Source organism: Paralichthys olivaceus, chromosome 1 (assembly GCF_024713975.1).
Source record: "Paralichthys olivaceus isolate ysfri-2021 chromosome 1, ASM2471397v2, whole genome shotgun sequence".
Taxonomy (NCBI): Eukaryota; Metazoa; Chordata; class Actinopteri; order Pleuronectiformes; family Paralichthyidae; genus Paralichthys; species Paralichthys olivaceus.
Window position 1 is genome coordinate 6,360,728 of NC_091093.1, and position 18,342 is coordinate 6,379,069.

At 38.7% G+C, this 18,342-nt stretch overlaps 1 pseudogene; it reads left to right on the top strand.

The window, feature by feature from the left end:
* Positions 1-11,687: 11,687 nt before the first annotated feature.
* Positions 11,688-13,484, top strand: LOC109624851 (TRAF3-interacting protein 1 pseudogene; annotated as a pseudogene).
* Positions 13,485-18,342: the final 4,858 nt, after the last annotated feature.

An 18,342-nucleotide genomic window follows, 5' to 3' on the forward strand; every position in this document is an offset into this window, starting at 1 on the left:
AAAGAATGATGGAAGGCAGATAACAGAAGGTCAACGAAAACACAATATTTTTAACAGCACTGATAACAATAAGGAAAAACAGACAAGCATGACAAGAGTCAGTAACATGGATGTCCCTCCTGCCTGTTTCATAAAGTTATGTAATGATTGGTATTAAATTTGACATGTGACTAAAATCTAAAAAAGGACCCACAGAAGCCAAAAAGAGCACTGCACTTCATTTTCACTTCAAAAGTATGTTTGCTTGCCCTGTTAAACACACACTGAACAGGATTTTTCAATACAGTGATGCTCCACATCCCCTGTGCCTCAAACGTGTTGTCACTTTGTTGTCCTTTCCTCACTGAATATCAATTGCCTACTCCTTTTAGACACTTAGAGTCTGACTCATGTCTGTGACTCGACTGTCATTCATCAGGTGTTGTGGTGACATTACTTACCTAAATGAGTTACCACTAATTGCAGTGAATTACCCATGTGTTTGATACATTAGTGCAGCCTCAGTGCACACAGGAGGTTCTGCATTCTGTTAAGTTGACCAACCCTGGGGGAGTCAAGAACATAGTTAGCTGTGTTTTATTGCTCCAGTGTTAACACTCACATGGGACAATTATTGTCTGGTACACACATACAAATTCAAAGGAATTTATTTATTTATATTATGCTCTTACAGATTTTACCTTGGAAAGGTCTGCAAAGAAAAAAGCCAAAAGCACCTTTGCATAATGCACGACTGGCAGCTAGTCTGACATGCTCCCTAACAAAGTTAGGTAGAGCAAGAGCAGAGGCTACATCAACAAAAACTACCAACTAGTTAAGCAACTGTATAAAAAAGGGGATACATTACTAATGCATACAATAAAAATGTTCCATGTGAACATTATTACTGCAATGGCCTAGGGCCATGTTTACAATGATACAGACCCAGTACTCTCCCCTTTGAATAATAAATTATCCCTGCCCTGGTTGAGAGAGGCACCTGTTCAATAGCTGAGTGACTCACTTGCATGGAGCAGACCGAATCATGGGAGATTTGATCATTATTTGAAGCAGCATTTTCACTTGTCATTTTATTTCCCGACATATCCCTCTCCACAGCAACAAGTTAATAAATATGTCACTGCTTTTGTTTTGCCTGCATCAATGCCTGTGACAGATGCCCTTTCATTTCATCTTACCTATATTTAAAACACGAAGATGGTAGGTTTTTGTCATTGTAGAATTATTTAATAGGCCAAATATCAAACTAGCATATAAGTGAAAAATGATTGCCATCAGCATTTAAATGTCTTGTAAATCTCAACCACACACCACATACCAGATCAAGACAACTCCCTCAACAACAAGGGGAGGTGACTCCCAATCAGCTCTTTCCTAACAGCAGGGCCTCATTGATTGCTGATCGTTTAATACCACAAACAGCAGAGGGACGGATGTGGAGAAAAAAGATGGATAAAGAATATATGACCAGTCCGCTGAGGGATGGAAAGAAACCTTCAGTCACGCCCACTGCACAAGCTGAGAATCAGTAAGGACACCTCTAGGAGATTAACCAAGTCCCACAGGGTAAAGAAGCAGGAGATGCCACCATCAGACTGCTAAAAACAACTCCCCTTTTCAAAAGTACATTTTTTAGAAGTAAAAAGTCAGCTCTCTCTCAACTGTCCCCACCCCCGCATGTGTAAACAAGAAGTTAAATTATTGTAGGATCAGTTCATACAAAGCAGTCTTCACAAATATAAAACAACAGTAACATAATGCTAGTTTTCACTTACACGTTAAGAGTATACATGATGTGTTACACAGTATCGTTTATTGTTCTGGGATGTTAGATTGTTTTTTTCCCTTTCTCTAAATGCTGCTTCTTTCAAGAGAAGAGAGATACTTTATTCATCCCTGAAGGGGGAAATTCTTTTTACACTCATTTTTATACATGCAGTTTTTAACCCACAATCCCCCACACACACAAAGGGCTCATAGACATGCAAATATGGATAGAGATGGTAGAGTGATGGGCAGCCCTGGAGAAGCGCCCTGTGAGCAATTGGGGGGTTTGGTGCCTTGCTCAAGGGCACCTCAGCAGTGCCCAGGAGGTGAACTGGCTACCTCTCCAGCTACCAGTCCACTTCCATACTTTTTAGTCCATGCTTGACTTCAACCAGCCACCCTCCAGTTCCCAAGCCAAATCTCTATGGATTGAGCTACGGCTGCCCCTTTGACACACACCTTCGTTTGTATGCAGTGGAAGTGCACCAGTGTTTAAATTATTAAATCTGCAGGCTACATGAAGCTGATAACTTATGAAATCCCTTTTTTTTTTATGTTTATAGTCTGTTGTGTCATGATGGTAGCAACGATAAAGAGAAATATGTGGATAATAGATACTAGTAGAATAGAAGTATTGAAGTCAAAATGCAAAAACATTTTTAGTAGGCGCAAAAAGTTGTTTAACTTTACAGGCGAACAAGTTTACAAGCACTATATAGTGTTTTCAGTCATTTAAGTGAATGAAACGATAGGCGATGGTTAGGCATGTACGGAAAGGGCTGCAGGAAACGAGTATCAAGCTGAGAAAAGTTGACTGTGCAGCTTTGCCGGAAAGGGTGAAAGCTTTTTTTCAATGTCAGACTGAATGCAATGATATATTCCCGAAATCATAATATCCAAAAAACAAAAATGAAGCCAGACTCAACAAAAACAATCTAACACACAAAAAGCCAATCCTGTAGCCTGAATCGAGCTGCTCAGCAATGCTAATCCTACCTGCAAAAATGTAGCCTCATTGCGTCTAGGCAACTGTGGCAACTCTCATGCTGTTTACATTTTTCAAAGAGATGTTTTAGGTCCAGAGTACCTATGTGCCGACACAGCAAATAGGGGAAGCTATGAAGGACATTACTTACACCATATTCAGTTAGCCAACTCTATTTCTCATAGCAGGAGTGGGAGAAGTCCCAGATGTAAGCTCGTCTTCGATCACTTGCCAGCTGCTGAATCTGTAAAACGGGACAGTCTAAACCAAGGTCCCTTTGAAAGGGTGTTCTTGTAAAGAAATGACCGGATTTGTCGCAGCTCCACTTGGTGTCACCATATCTTTGCCGGTCAGCTCGCAGCAGAAGTAACTCGGTGACAGTAGACGTTCATGAGACTGCATCGAGGGTCGACCAAATCACATTGAATTAAAACGTAATTCAATTCACTAAATAAAAGTGGGTGTGTCTGGAGATTGTCCCATGGAAAATCTGTCATACACAATTAAAAAGCAGCCTAAGGTCCTACGGTTTCCAGGTTTCAGAACTTAAATTCACCCTTATCCGCATCAGGAAATATATGTATTTAGACAGAAATTGACCAAATACAATTTGAAAACAACTTATATTGAATGCTCACAGGTGCTTACGGTCAACCAGGCACATTATACGAGGAAACTATTATTGTGTAGGTAAATTATGTTTATCTTTAAAAAAAAACTTACAAAAACCTTGGAGGGTGCTCACCAGCACTGTCACGGTTATGGTATTTTGTCCTCTTTTATTAAGAGTGTTTTCAGTTCAAGTTTCAACAGTGTTTTTGTTACGTTTTGAATCCATGTTTTAAATTTATGTTCATCTCTGTGTTCCTCTCGTGTTCCTTTCTGTGTTCCTCTGTGCTTCACCCGGTGTTCATCTCTGTGTTCTCTTTCTATGTTCCACCCTGTGCTTCTCCTGTGTTCCTCTCATGTTCCCTTCTGCGTTCCTGTGTGTTCCACCCTTTGTTTCTCCTGTGTGCCTTGCGGTGTTCATCTCTGTGTTCCCCTCTATGTTCCACCCTGTGCTTCTCCTGTGTTCATCCCTGTCATGGTTATTGTATTTGTGTCCTCTTTTATGAAGAGAGTTTTCAGTTCATGTTTCAACAGTGTTTTTGTTACGTTTTGAATTCATGTTTTAAGTTTGTTCAGTGTTCCTCTGTTTCCTGTTTTATTTTGTAGTCCCTGCTCCTGGTGTGTTTTCCCCATTTGACTTCCTGCCCTCGTCATGCTCACCTGTTTGTCCTGTGCCACCTGTCCCCAGTTACTCATTAGTTCAAGTGTGTATTTTTTCTCGTCTTGTACCTCTCGCCACGTTCCCCGTAAGTTTTGTCATGTCTTCCCTGTGCCATTCACCTGTCTTGCCTGAGAGCACATTTTGATTTATTGAAGATTCTTTTTGTTACGTTTTACCATTAAATAAAGGACATTTTTTGTTACACAGTATTTAGTTCTGCGTTTTGGTCCACCTGTTCCCTTTTTTCTACCGCATTCCCCCCCATCTTCCTGACAAGCACCCTGTATTAAAAAGCTGCCACTGAGTGCAATGCTGTTATATTATTCATTAAAAAATGAGTAATTACAATTTAGATAAAATATTTATTAGTCGTTAAATAATTACTTTTTCTTGTCTTGGAAAAAAGGTGTCTATTAATATTTCCATCATTACATTCAGTATCTGCTTGGTCAAATTTTCTGTTTCTATTCTATAAGAATTCTAGTGACAGTTTTCAGTGCAATGATAAAGCTGAGTGAAGCACAAGGTCCCAAACCCATCAGCGCCCAAATCAAACCTAAACTGAGGTGTGCGAGTCATCCCTCTCTAACAACAGCCTCCCTCAGCTTTTAGCTCAGCCTTTGCAGTGTAGGCCAGGGAGCCGTTGAAACATTCTTCTAATTTACGTCTGCCACCACCAGGAAACTGAAATCAAAAATGAAAAATGATCTGCTTAGGACCAATGTGTAAGGGAGAGAGAGCAAATTAACCTGGACACTTAATAGGACACAAAGGGTTGAGAGAGGATTTAAAAATTCATGAAACACGGTGTATGGGAGGTAAAGTGGCTTCAAGTGGGGAGAATAGATTAAACCCAACCATTACTCAGGTGTCATGTACTTTGGTGTGTTTGTATACCTGTACGCTTTCCGTGTGTGATTTTCTTCTGTCAACCTCCAGCATCTGCCCCCCTGAGAACCCTCTACAGCACAGATATACTGAGAATAATCCCATCTCTCAGAAACGATACTTGTCAACAAGAAAACCATCAGAGGGAATTGTAAGACAAACAAGTCACATTTGATCTGCTTTGTCTGTATGATGTTGTTTACACTCTAGACTGAATAGCGTTAATAAAAAGCACTTACTGTAAAACCAGAAGGTACTGCTTTTGGTTGACTGCGCATGAAGTCCTCTGGCAGTGTGTTGATAATTAAACTGGCATATAAATTGAACAAAGGAAATCTGAACAAAATCTAACGTAGACTACAAATAGCAATATTCTCATAATTGATGAATCTGTTTATTGTTTTCTTGATTAATATTAGTTTTGTCTATGGATCGAATGTCTCCTGCAGGCTTCCAAGTGAAGACTGCTTTAAAAACAGGCAAAATTAATAGATGCAGAATTGTAAAAATATAACATGTGGAGGAATGGTATAAGATATAAAGACTGACCTCAATACACACTTAAAATACCCATCTACCTTGTGACATTAAACATTAAGGTGTGTTGTATAATTCTTATTACATGTAATGTTAATGTACTGCTTATAAAAAGGGGAATTTAAAGTAAAGTGGTAAATAAAAAAAATCAATAGAGTTGTTATACACCGAAGTGACATCTAGTGCTGTCGGCATCAGTTATCAATCACTGTGCGTCCAGCTTAGCCTCCTAATCTCAGGCCTGTCAATCCAACTATCAGACAAGGGGATGAGCTGGGATATAGCTTAATTTCTGTCTGCTAAACAAATGGTAGAAAAGGGAACCTTGTATTTAACAAACCAGACAAATATATGTTGCCTGCACAGTTAAACCACTGAGGCTATCAGGATAATAAATAAGTAAATGATGTAGTTTCAGGTTTTTTATTTGGTTTCATTTATGGTTAACATTCTATTAATAAAACACATTAATCCAATCAATCTAGCAACAAAAGACAGTCACAGGCTGGACTAATTATTGCTCTAATGACAAATATTTGTTTATATTTCTTGCAGGATGTCAAGCATTTTTACCTAGTTTGGGCATGGGAAAACAGATAATCAGCAGCTGGTTGCTCAGTTGCAGAAATTAATAACTGTATTGGTCAAAAGCAAAACCAGTGATTTATTTTTTTTGGACTTATGACAAGATATGTCTTTGCCTGTCCAGACCTAAACACAACTCAAATAAAAAATGTCCAAAGTTCTCAGGTTTAGGGGCTCGGAAATTCTGCAGTAGTGTGGACTCCAGGTGTAAATATACCACAAGGGATGCATTTCAAAAAACAAAATGTATTGATGTGGATGTAGGTAAACTTCAGAAATCTTAAGAGTACTTATGCTAAAGTTCATATGACAAATAATCCCTGAAAAGAACTTTGTTAATACATGTTTTATACCAAATTTGCTTTGAGCTGCTGCAAATCGTATCATCATTGAAATCAAGATGCAGCATTGCTCACCATCAACTTTCTGGTATCCCATTGGTCCAACACAGTGAATGATTTTCAGGCAAATACCTGAGCTTGTAGAAACTGATCTTGCCATAGGTTTATTGAGGTTAGTGTTTACACATAAAAGGAATCAAAGGAGGTTTAACAGAGAAATAAATAATAGCCTCACACGAGTGAAAAGCGTGAGTAGGCATGTTCACACCATTCACACTGTAGTGTTCGACATCACCGACATAGAGCTATCTCTGATGAAAGTAGAGTTTCCAAACCTAACATTCTTCACAGTAAAGCTTACATAGTCTTTCAACGCACTGTTATTTAACATAACAGCTGGTTTACACCTGCTGTGCGGTTAAACATTTGCAGCATATTAATGCAACACCATCACAGTGCTGCTATGCTCTGTTAGACAAGGTACAAAGCACAACACAATTTCATTTTTCATTACATGTTCCTTACATGTGCAAGATGAAAATAAGTCTCAGTGTAAAAGATAAATGTTTACTGTTACAGTTTAAAGTGTAGATTGGTTCAAACAGAGTTTAAAATGCAGGTGAAATGTAGCCACTTTACACAAAGTGTTAAATTTGATTCATTAACAGGTTTTCGTGTAAATAAATAAATAGCAGCAGTGAGGAAAGGGTGATTTTTGTTAAAAATAAATGCTGTGTATGCATCTAGATCACACTGCATTTTACCACAGTGTTCTGTGAGTGACCATAACACGACCTGCCCCCGAGTAATCACCTGAGTACTTTCCTCAGCAATAGCATGATTTCGAGAATTTTGTCTGATGACCACTTGATACACAGCCTCTAGATTTACTACAGAAAACTACTTCTGGTTCTGTGATTTTGAAATTTAATTTCAAAATAGTAGACTCTTGACTTTATGCAGCACATAAATCTCAAGCCCCCCCCCCAAGTCTTATTGGCCCTTCAGGTCTTCACAGACCAGGGAGAGAAAAGTGGTCTCGAAAGTGTAGCTAGTTTGATATGAAACAAAAGTAAAAAAGAAAAAAAAAAAAGTTTGATCACTATAGACAGGACAGTATCTAAAATAATGTTTTCGAACAATTACCGTTCAGTTTACATAAACTGCATTACCAACAATGGGCATAGTTCTGGCCACACTGTTACACTTATGTTAATCACAACAAACTAAATTTAGATCTTCAAATGATGAATCTCAATGACACTGGCCATTCCCTGACTCAGGGTTAGGGTTAACACCACTGCAGTTAACAGTTGCAAGGAATAGCTGCATGTATATAGGAGTGTTAGTGTCATTAATATTAGCAGCAGCCTGAGCTTTTTAACATTTATGAATGTGAGCTATATCCAAGTCTAACTCTAAATATAGAGGGGTCATCTGCCTCCCTGGGTTCAAACTGGGAAATGGTACCACAGGAGAGGAGCCTTCTGGTTGCCTGGAAATGCTGAACTTGGTAGAAATAATTACTCTTCTACACGTCAGCACATGAAGTTTTATCTGTGTGCAGGTTGCTACTGTTAGCACTTCTTCGTCTTTATCTCCATCAGGTAGATGTTTTTAGCTTTGATTTGAAAAATACTGGATGGGATGACATTGATATTTTCACAGATATTCAATATCCCAAAAGAATGACTTCTATCAGACAAATTGACAGTGACACATTGTTTCTGTTGATAAAGTTTTTTTCAGGCTTTTAATAAAAACAGTTTTATTCACTTACTGAGCACAGTAAATAGTGTTCAAGTGATCTATTACCTTTTATACACAAAAAAACTTAGTGTGTTTCATTTATAATAAAAAGTATGAAAGAGTAAGGAAAAGTTAATTAAAATGTGCTCCTTTGTGGAGAACAGCAGCTATACAGGTATTTGGTCAGCAAATGAAAAATGTCAGAGCGTGTGGCAGGTTCAAATACTAACATCAGTACTCAGCATTTTTTCTAATATCTCAAAGATATTCAGCCTGTAAGGTCCTTTATTCTGTTTCTCAAAGTTCACCATAAGAGAAATATTCAGCAATTTAAAAATGTTTCAAGAAAGTCAAAGTTAAGGGAAAAATAAGTTCTCACACTTTGTCTTTAATCAATCATATGTGAAGATTTCATTCTTTTGTGGCCACTGACTTCCTGACAGGTCTAGTGATTTAAAAAATACTTTGTGTTGGACAATACCCCTTAAACTGAGCAACTTCTTGAGCATTGGGTGAACACTGACATGATTAGAATTACAATAAATCTCACCTGGTAGAGCTGACACCACTGGCACAGCCTCAACCTGCAGCGGCCAGGGTTTGGTTCCAATCTGTAGCCCTATCTGCAATGTCCTCCCCCACTCTCTCTCTCTGTTCCCCCCTCACAGCTTGCTCTCCTTCCTATCAATTAAAGGCAATACAAGACCTAAAAAGAAAGAATTGCAATGAATCGATCCAGTGAACAGTGTTTAAGGCTGCTCACAAAAGGAAACGCAGCTTGTAAGGTCTTGCTGCAAAACAGTTTGCTGATGATTGTCAGTCAGTGCATCTGTGTCAGTTCTCTAAACGGCACCATCCATGTCTCAATCTTACTTTTCATGTTTGTATGTTCATTCCTCAACAAGCAGCCTGACAGCATTGTCTCTTCTTGTTTCCCTCAAGAGGGCCTTCGTTCCACCTGCTTGAAGAAATACCTTGCACTGTGAAAACAGTAACCTGGGTGAACTTGTCTGTCAGTAAGAGATAGATTCTTAGGAGACATTACGCTTCTATACCTGGCTTCCCATTGACTCAAAGCTGTCAGTCTGGATATGGTTGCTTCACCTTTCATTCCAGTTTATTACAGAACCACTCACCCGTCCTCTCACATGAACGCACTGTCCTCTCTTAACTGTATATTTACAGCAATGTTCAAAAATTCTTTGATGAAATCATTAAATATGCTGGTTTCTTCACAAACATGCTCCAAAAAAAGTTGCATGAGGCACATAGAGCTATGTGTGATCATTAGGTCATTTGTGTTTTGCTGTGTGGCATGTTTCTGGTTGTTCAAGACAAATAAATATGTAAAAATTAAAATTTGGAATTTAAAAAACGTATACGGATGATAGGAGGATGCTCAACACTCTCAATGTCTCTGTTAGGCTGTATTGAAAGTGTGTGCATGAATGTGCTGCCTAAGCGTCTCTATCTATTTCAGATGTTACCAATTGATATTCCAAAATCTACATTTGATAAACTAGACAGTCTTATTTCAAAATTTATATGGCAAGGAAGGCGAAGAATTAGACTAAAAACATCGCACCTACCTAAATCACATGGAGGGCTCAAACTCTCTAATCTAAGACATTATTTTTTGGCCAGACAGTTAAAACCATTCAATAAGGATTCAGGATCTCCCATGTACACGTTGGCTCAACTAAGAGAAAAGTTTATGTGCAAGCCCCCTACAGACCCTGCTTTTCCTAGACATCCCATTAAACTCCAATGGGTGAATGGACCAGAGTCTCACTAACAATTTGGAGGAAAATAAAACTGTCATTTGGATTGCCTAAAGCAATTTCAGCACTAACCGACATTGGATTTATAAAGATTTTGCACTGTCCCATATAGATGCAGGTTTTAGAAAGTAGGCAGAACATGGACTCACTAGTCTACACTAACTCCATAAGGATGGCAGCCTTAAATCATTTGAACAGATAAGAGAAGAATTCATGCTGCCTAACACAGACTTCTTTAGATATCATTTTTTTTACAATTAAGGACCTTTTTAACAAAACATAAATAATAATATGAATATATGAATAAAGTCTTGGAGCCCACTCCAATTGAGGAGTTATTGATAAAATTACAAACTGGAAATGGGGGTAAGAAAATTATAGGTCACTTTTATCGAATATTTTAGGGCATGACTTTTAATAATACACTACAGATCCAAGGGAAACTGAAATGAATGCAAACATACCACAGGACAACTGGGAAGAAATATGCACTAGAACACATCTGGTAACCAACTGAAATACATGGAGGGAATTCAAATGGAAGGTAATAATGAGATTCTTTCGAACACCAGAAATAGTGGCTAAAATGGGTTCAACATACTTAAATAAATGCTGGAGAAATTGTGGTACACAAATTGTTAACCATACCCTCATATTTTGGATATGCACCAAATTAAGAACATTTTGGAAAGAGGTTTTTGAGACACTTGAAATAGTATTTCATCAAAGTATTACAAAAGATCCAAGGGTAGCACTACTGGGCACTTCACCGGTGGGCATTGATGGAAGAGCTAAAAAATATCTTTTACAAAAATTGGTAACAGCAGCAATTAAATGCATTACAATCGAGTGGTTAAAACCTGACCCCCCGACATGTGTGGACCGAGAAGATATGGGAGATTTACCAGCTGGAACAAATAACATACTGCCTGAGACTCCAAAAAGAAATATTTATTAGAAGATGGAGCTCTGCCATAGGCGTACTGATACAGTGAAGGGATCTGAATCCTCCTTCACATTCTGAATTATACATGAATCTTTGTCTTCCCAGCTTAACATACCTCTTTGTGCATACACGCTCAGGCCACTACACACATAAACCTCTCCCCTCCCTGACCCCGACCCTCTCTCCTTCTCCCCCTTTTTTTTTCTTTCTCTTACTTTTACCTTTGTTTTGCATGGTTTTTCTGTTTTTCTTATCATCTCTTATAAATTGTACCTTTTGTTGATCCAAGCATCAACACTTTAAGCAGGAGTAAAGCCTTGATTTTGTTTTATATTATTTTGATTTAATTTTATTGAACCAATCTGTAAACCATATGGATACAGCTGGAAAATAAGACAATACAAAAACAGCTGGAAAAACTGTAAACATGATTGTATAAATCGCTGAAACTGAAATAAAAAACTAAGGGGCCTGAGCACCAAATAGAGTCATTGAAATGTTTTATTTCACGTTCCTATGAAGTTTTTCAGAAAACCCACAGGATTTAAGAGGTTATTTTCACATAGCATTCAAGTTTTACAATACTTTTTTGGACTGCTGTTAGCACCATAAATCTTGATGAGTTTAAAGACTGGAAATGGGAAATAAATAAGTATATTGATTATCCTCATGTAAAACAGTTTAAAAAAATTCAGATAAAAGTCTGTTCCAACATTTTGTCTTTCAGTATGTCATGTCTTTGATATATTTATCTAGCAGAGCAAGCATGCCAGCTAAAGAATAAACCTATCAAAGTCATCTGTTCATTGAGCAAGCTGCTGATTTTATGTGTTTCCTCTATAGATTAGAATACTGAAAGCAGTGAGTGTCCGTGACCCTTTTGAGAAAAATGGAACAGCTCAAGGACGAATTCACTGTCATGAATCCGGCAGTGGTGAAAAAGACCCAGGAATTGCTGGGCAGAGTGATAAAGAAACCGGCTCTCACGGAGAACTTGCTGAAAAAACTCCCTTTTCGATACCTCCTCGACATTGTCAGTGAGGTCATCAGGACCACTGGTTTTATGAAAGACCTGTATGAAGAGAATGAATTGAATTCAGACAATGTTAAAGATAAGCAATCCAAGATAGCCTTCCTCCAGAAAGCCATCGATGTTGTGATGCTGGTGAGTGGCAAGGCCCTGGCGGCAAAGCCAGCACACATTGTGGCTGGTCATCAGCCTGAGAAAACCAATGAGCTGCTGCAAGCCATCGCCAAGTGTTGCCTCAACAAGTTGCCAAGTGATCATGCAGTGAAGCGAGTACTGGGTAAAAAAAAAGTGGACATGAAGACCAAGGCCAGCACATCCACATCCAAGGAGAAGAGGGAAGAATGTGAACGTCACCTGAGTAGAGAGGAAAGAAGAAAGATAACAAAGCACCGTTGTAGTGGTGACCATATCCCAGACCAGCCTGAAGAGCAGCAGCATCTACTGAGAGACGTGGAAAAGAAGCACCACAGGGTCAGGAAGTGCTCTGACAGTGTAAATGACCATTGCCAAAAATGTGTCAAATACAAGAGCCAAGACCAGGTGCAAGACAAAGACAGAGATAAAGACAGGCAGAAGGAAAGAGAGAGTGATCGAGGAAGGGAAAAGGACAAGCAGTGGGATAACGAGCGAGAAATGACAAGAGAGAGAGACTCCCCCAGAGATTTGGAAATAAATAAGAAACAACAAAGACACATAGAGCGGAAGCAAAACAAAGACAGGGAAGAGGGCAACAAAACTGTAAATGGAAAAAGTAGGGCAAGAGTATCAGCAGAACCAGAGGGCTGGGGAAAGACAGCTTCTGACATTCCAGGTAGAAAACCCCAGCCTCCATCTACCAAAGGGCAGGGGCAAAGATGTAAAATTGGAAAATACGATGACTTTGTTAGTGAGGGAAACAGACATGCACAATTAACTCAGAGCTTTGTTCTTCTGGAAAATGGGGATGATGTAGGCTCCATAGTACCATCTGGAATGGCTTCCAGCAAGAGACGTATAACACAGCCCAGCAGTGCTTGCCCAGCAACTCCTTGGGTCAAGTCACAGAAGACTTACCCTGGTATGACCTCAGCTGGGAGACTTCTTAGTGACATACACCCAGTACCTATCATCGTGGATAGAGAGGGTGAAGATAAGCAATTTGTCAAGGAGGTGGCTGTCCATCTAATCCCACGTGCTCCTAACATGGAGGTAGAGTTGTCATCGTCATTCCCCAATTCCAAAGAGCAGAACTGGGTTTCTGAAGCAGCATGGAAGAAAGACGAGGATACAGTGACAAGGGAAATTGAATGGCTGCACTCATCCATCCAGAAGGTTTGCTGTAGTTTTCTTCCTTTAGGCAAGAGCATGGACAACATCCAAGAGAACACAGACGCCATGGTGGCTGAACATCAAACTTGGCGACAGGTGAACAAGAAGCATGCACAGGCCTTGCTAGAGGAACAGAGAGCGACTGACCCCACTCTGGATCCTTTGAAAGCAGAACTAGCTGAGCTGGAGCAGCTGATCGCAGACCAACTGAACAAGATTTGTGCTGTTAAGTCCAACATTCTGAAGAATGAAGAGAAGATCCAAAAGATGGTGAAAGGAATTAATATCTCTTGCTGAACCTGAAGTGGGAAAAAAGGTCCATGTACCAGTGCTCCAATGCCGTGTGCTTTTCAAATTGTTTTTAAATTGCTGTCCTCCAATTGTTCATTTTACATAAGAATGTAATGTCTAATAAAAGGCAGAAACACCTGATGACACAAAGGTACAGGGTAGGCATTAATTAGTGTGGCAGAATGTACAAGGTATATTCTCCGTCTTGTACTTTATTCTAAAATGGTAAAGTGTTTAGTTTAAAAAGAGAGGTAATGATGTTTGATGTACTGAGCTAGCCACATGGCTTTCATAATACTCCCAATCGGGCCAGTAGCCCACATCCTCATCATACCCTTGAGTTCGGCCTTTATCATTGATTACAAGCCGAAAAACACTTGATGACGCTAAGGTGCACAACTAAAGTTATGTCCCTAATAACACCTGCTAACATCCACTGGCAGTTGGTTGCCTAATTTGTGCAGAAGACCTTCAAAGGTACAAGGGACATTCAACATCTCATCCTATATTCTCAATCTCAATTTTAATGTCAAGGATTTACTTTTCACAGGTATTTTATCAGTTTTTTTTAAATGACACATTGCATTGTGGGAACAAGAACCCCCGCTGAGGTCTTAAGAGGATACACGAGAAAGCAACTGCCGCACAAGTTGGTCATTAAACTCAAAGTTTTGTTTGAATTTCAGATTTGGAGGAACCTCTCTTACACTTCTGTGGTAAAATTAATTAAACATTATGTGATTAACATTGTGTATGCTAAGTACCCAGCTCACTGTCGTTTTAGCAATGGTTGGACACTGTGAAGTTGTTAGATATTTTCGTTCTTTTTACCATGAACAAACTTTGTGAACTCCAGCACACAGAGACGTATCTCATCTCCTTTCGCCCTCCGTTCCATACACACACACACACTGGCCCTGCCACACCCACCAATCAACGGCGCGCACATTCAGCATTTTCAACATGCACTTCCCTGATTGGCTGAGAGGCAGACTGCCAGTCCAGCTGGAAAGCAGGGTCGCTACACCCTGGATTAAAATAAAACGAAATCAGATCAAACTTGTCCATGTATGCGGCTGAAGCTACTGATGCCAGAAAGTCAACAGTCTCACTGATAAAATGACAAACATTTCTCGTGGCCACGTCTTATTAATTCGTGGCCACCTAATAATTATCTTGTTCCCACGCGTTAAGCAAGTCGTGGCCACGGAATTTTTTTTTTCCACCCATGTCACCAGACATGTATGAAGCACTGCAGATCACACAGACATATTAACAATGCACTTGCCATAAAGATTGTGGAAGAAAGTTTCATACATTCAACTGCTTTGCTGTTCGTACGTCATGAACACACCCAGACACAAGGACCAGACAAACTTAGAACTGTAATTTATCTGTACAGTTGAAGTGTGCATTGAATTTTTGCATCAGAGAATATGCAGATGTTAAAGGGTTTGTGTCTCATTTAAGTGGCAACATACAAGGCTCAACTGTAACTTCTCCCTTTGATGAATTTCAGTTTAAAAGATAAATGTTACAGATTTGATTATTAGGATTTTCAGCAGTGAAGACATTTTATGCAAATAATATGCTGTAATTTCACAAAATATTGAATGAAGTGTCCGTGAATGATACAGACATACAATGATATACTGTAAAACTACAGAATTATCCGTTTTAGGGTTGGAGGAAGTGTTAATTTCTGGTTGACTCTAACAATTCTAATGGCATTACACCAACTAAGAACCATAACAAACCAAGTTACATATATGGTTATGATATTAAAAGTTGAAAAGTATCTACAATCAAGTCAGTTGCCCTAGATTCAGCATCTCTGCATGCTTTAGAGACAATACTATGAAGATTTGATTCATTAAATTACAACACATTCTCTGGTTAAGTCAAGATAAAACAGATCAGCCAAACAGATAATTGGCTAATGTTTGGTCAACAACTAATATTTAATCTTTTGTCACAATTATAGAAAAAATACATTAATTTAATTATATTTCTGGTAATCATGTGTTGACCCTCATCCCTTAGGGGGTCCTGAACTGTAGTTTGGGAACGATTGTGGTCAATGATTATGTGAAGCTTGTCACACGAGTAGCTCAGTGTAGTTCGACTAGACTGCCTCAAATAACTCAGGAGCCTTGCTCCATTAATAATAGGTATAATAATGAACAGAATAAACTAGTGCAGAGGGAGACATTACTCAGTGCATAGTGTCCGTTTCTCCAGCAGCCTGGGCCAAGAGTATAAGAGATGGATCAGGGTTCACCTGAGCCAGCCCTCACTTTGAGGCTGGAGGCTTTTCACAGAGTTATTGGGACATCAAGTGATATTTAGATGTTTATAGTATATACTTTGCATTTAGTATACAAGAAATGAAATTACCATTTTATATCAAATAAAATGGTAATTTACATTAAATTGTGTTCCCCAAAACAACCAAACTTAATTTCCCTAAAGTAGTTTGAGATGAGATGTTCATTGAATAAAGAAACTTGCCAAAACACATTAGAGTAAGGGAATACTCGAAAAAACATAATCTCTTTTAAATTATTTCTTACTCCAAACCTGACAAACTTTGGGACATTTGTGCCCAATGAGCTAGTTTCTATAGAATAAATGGGGCAACATCTTGTAGTACGGTCTCTTTATACATCAGTGGGCTGTAAGCGCATATGTGCATTCTTATGGGACTTGCTAATCAAGACACTGCTCCTGGCGCCATTAGTGTACTTGAAGTACCTTTACTTGACATCCAGTGTGAGCACATCTTGCCAATTTCTAGCAGTTGTCAAGCTTGGTCAGTTCTACATTCCCTGTTTATGTGTTTCATGTAAGTGAATAGTTCCATCTATATTTGCTCTCAGTGGGCAGGAGGACTTCTGTTCCACCTCTTCACACAGACAGATGCAGGAAGGTATGTTTCATTCTATCTGGCTGGACTAAAACTGGAGCTTTCTTACAGTCTGACACACAAAGTTAGATTATGTAACTTGAGTCTATTAAGAAGTTATATACCTTATTTGAAAGAACCCTCACCAACTTTTGCAAATCCCTGTGTAAACTTTGTTCAGATATTCTGCTGGCAAACACAAGACATGGAGAAGAGTGGAAAACATAAATCCAACTCTGTTAGTCCAGGTAAAACCATAAAAATGACACGATGAATGAATAACAAAGCAACAGAATGATATGGGGAATAAAAGCCTGTGGTAGCCTTTAAATTTCATAAAAACTCAGAAGGTGTTTAGTTTGTCCAGTCTGGACAAATTGAAAAAACATGGCGGCCACCGTAGAGAGGGTCCCCTTGATGTAAATATAAAGTATTTAAATATAAAGGTTATTTTCTGAGGTAAAGAAAACTACAATTCATACAATTAAGATGAAACAAACTAGTGAAAACATCATGAAGATTATTCTACATTACATTTCTGCCAATAGATCCCTTTCACCTAAATCTTACACACTGGACCATTAAATACTTTATATTTACATCTAGGGGTCCGCTCTACGGAGGCCGCCATGTTTTTTACAGTAGTCCAGACAGGAAAAACTAAACACCTGTTGAGTTTTTATGACAACTGAAGGTTGTTCTCTGTCATGTTTGGAAGGGGAGGGTGAGGTGAGGGGTATTCAGCTGCCACATGTAATTTCACCAATAGATGTCGCTAAATTCTACACACTGTACCTTTAAATTCCTGCCATGCAAAAATTAAATGTCACAGATAGTTATAACATGAAGTGCAATGTTTCCTTCTTTTTCTTTTGCTTTATTTAAAAAAATGCATTTCATTCCATGTATACATTGGATGACATCTTGGATATCTAGAACAACAAATGCACTGTAAAGCCTTTGATAAACTTGCGGCTACATTGCATGAGTAGTACACCATAGAGTAAGTACCAAGAAGAGTGGAAAGTGTGTAAGATTTAGGTGAAAATAGTCTATTGACAGAAATTGAATATAAAATAACCCTAGCAATGTTTTCACTAGTGTGTGATCATCTAGATCGTACAAATAGCTTTTTTCTTTACTCTTGTTTACATCAGAAGCAGGTCCTCTTTACGGAGGCCGCCATGTTTTTCATAGTCGTCCAAATGGACAAACTAAACACCACAACTGAAGGCTCTCAGGTTCTCTTTCATGTTTGGAAGGTAGGATGAGGTGAGGTGTATTCAACTGCAACATGCAAATTTACCAATAGCAGTCTCTAAATTCTACACTTTGAATTGTTAATGCAAACAAACATAACATATAAATCGTTGAAATTAGAATCCAAAATATATTTTAATGTTCACTGTATTCTTAACAAAAAGCACATTGTTTTTTCCTTGAGATTTAACTAACATAGTTATGAAACAAATTAGATTTGATTTCTCTTTTTTTAAAATCTCAAATGCTGCATTGTTGACCTACAGGTTTAAATGATAGTAGCCTTTGTCTTTTCTGCACTTGTTAGTTCAGTATTCCAGTTCTTTACGTTTCACATTCTGTGAAATAGTGGGGAAGCATGAAGTAAACAGCAGGATGTAAAATGTGTTGCACAACACACACAGGATACAGAGAGAAGGAATTCAGCTCTCCTAGTGTTTTCTTGCAGTTAGTAGCCAAACCTCACTAAACGAACTGTATCCTGTTCAAGTACAGATCATTCTTTTTTTGATTGATATGTCTTTGCCTTCATTTCACCCTGGTTTTGGCCAACAACAACAGACACTATTAAATATTGAGAAAAAAAATGTATTAAATGTGAAAACGTTCTGCTGCCGCCTCCCTAACTGGGCAGTGTTGTCGTTCTCATACTGGATCTCGAGGAGTGCTCCTGAAAGTATAAGAGGTCTGTGTGTGGTC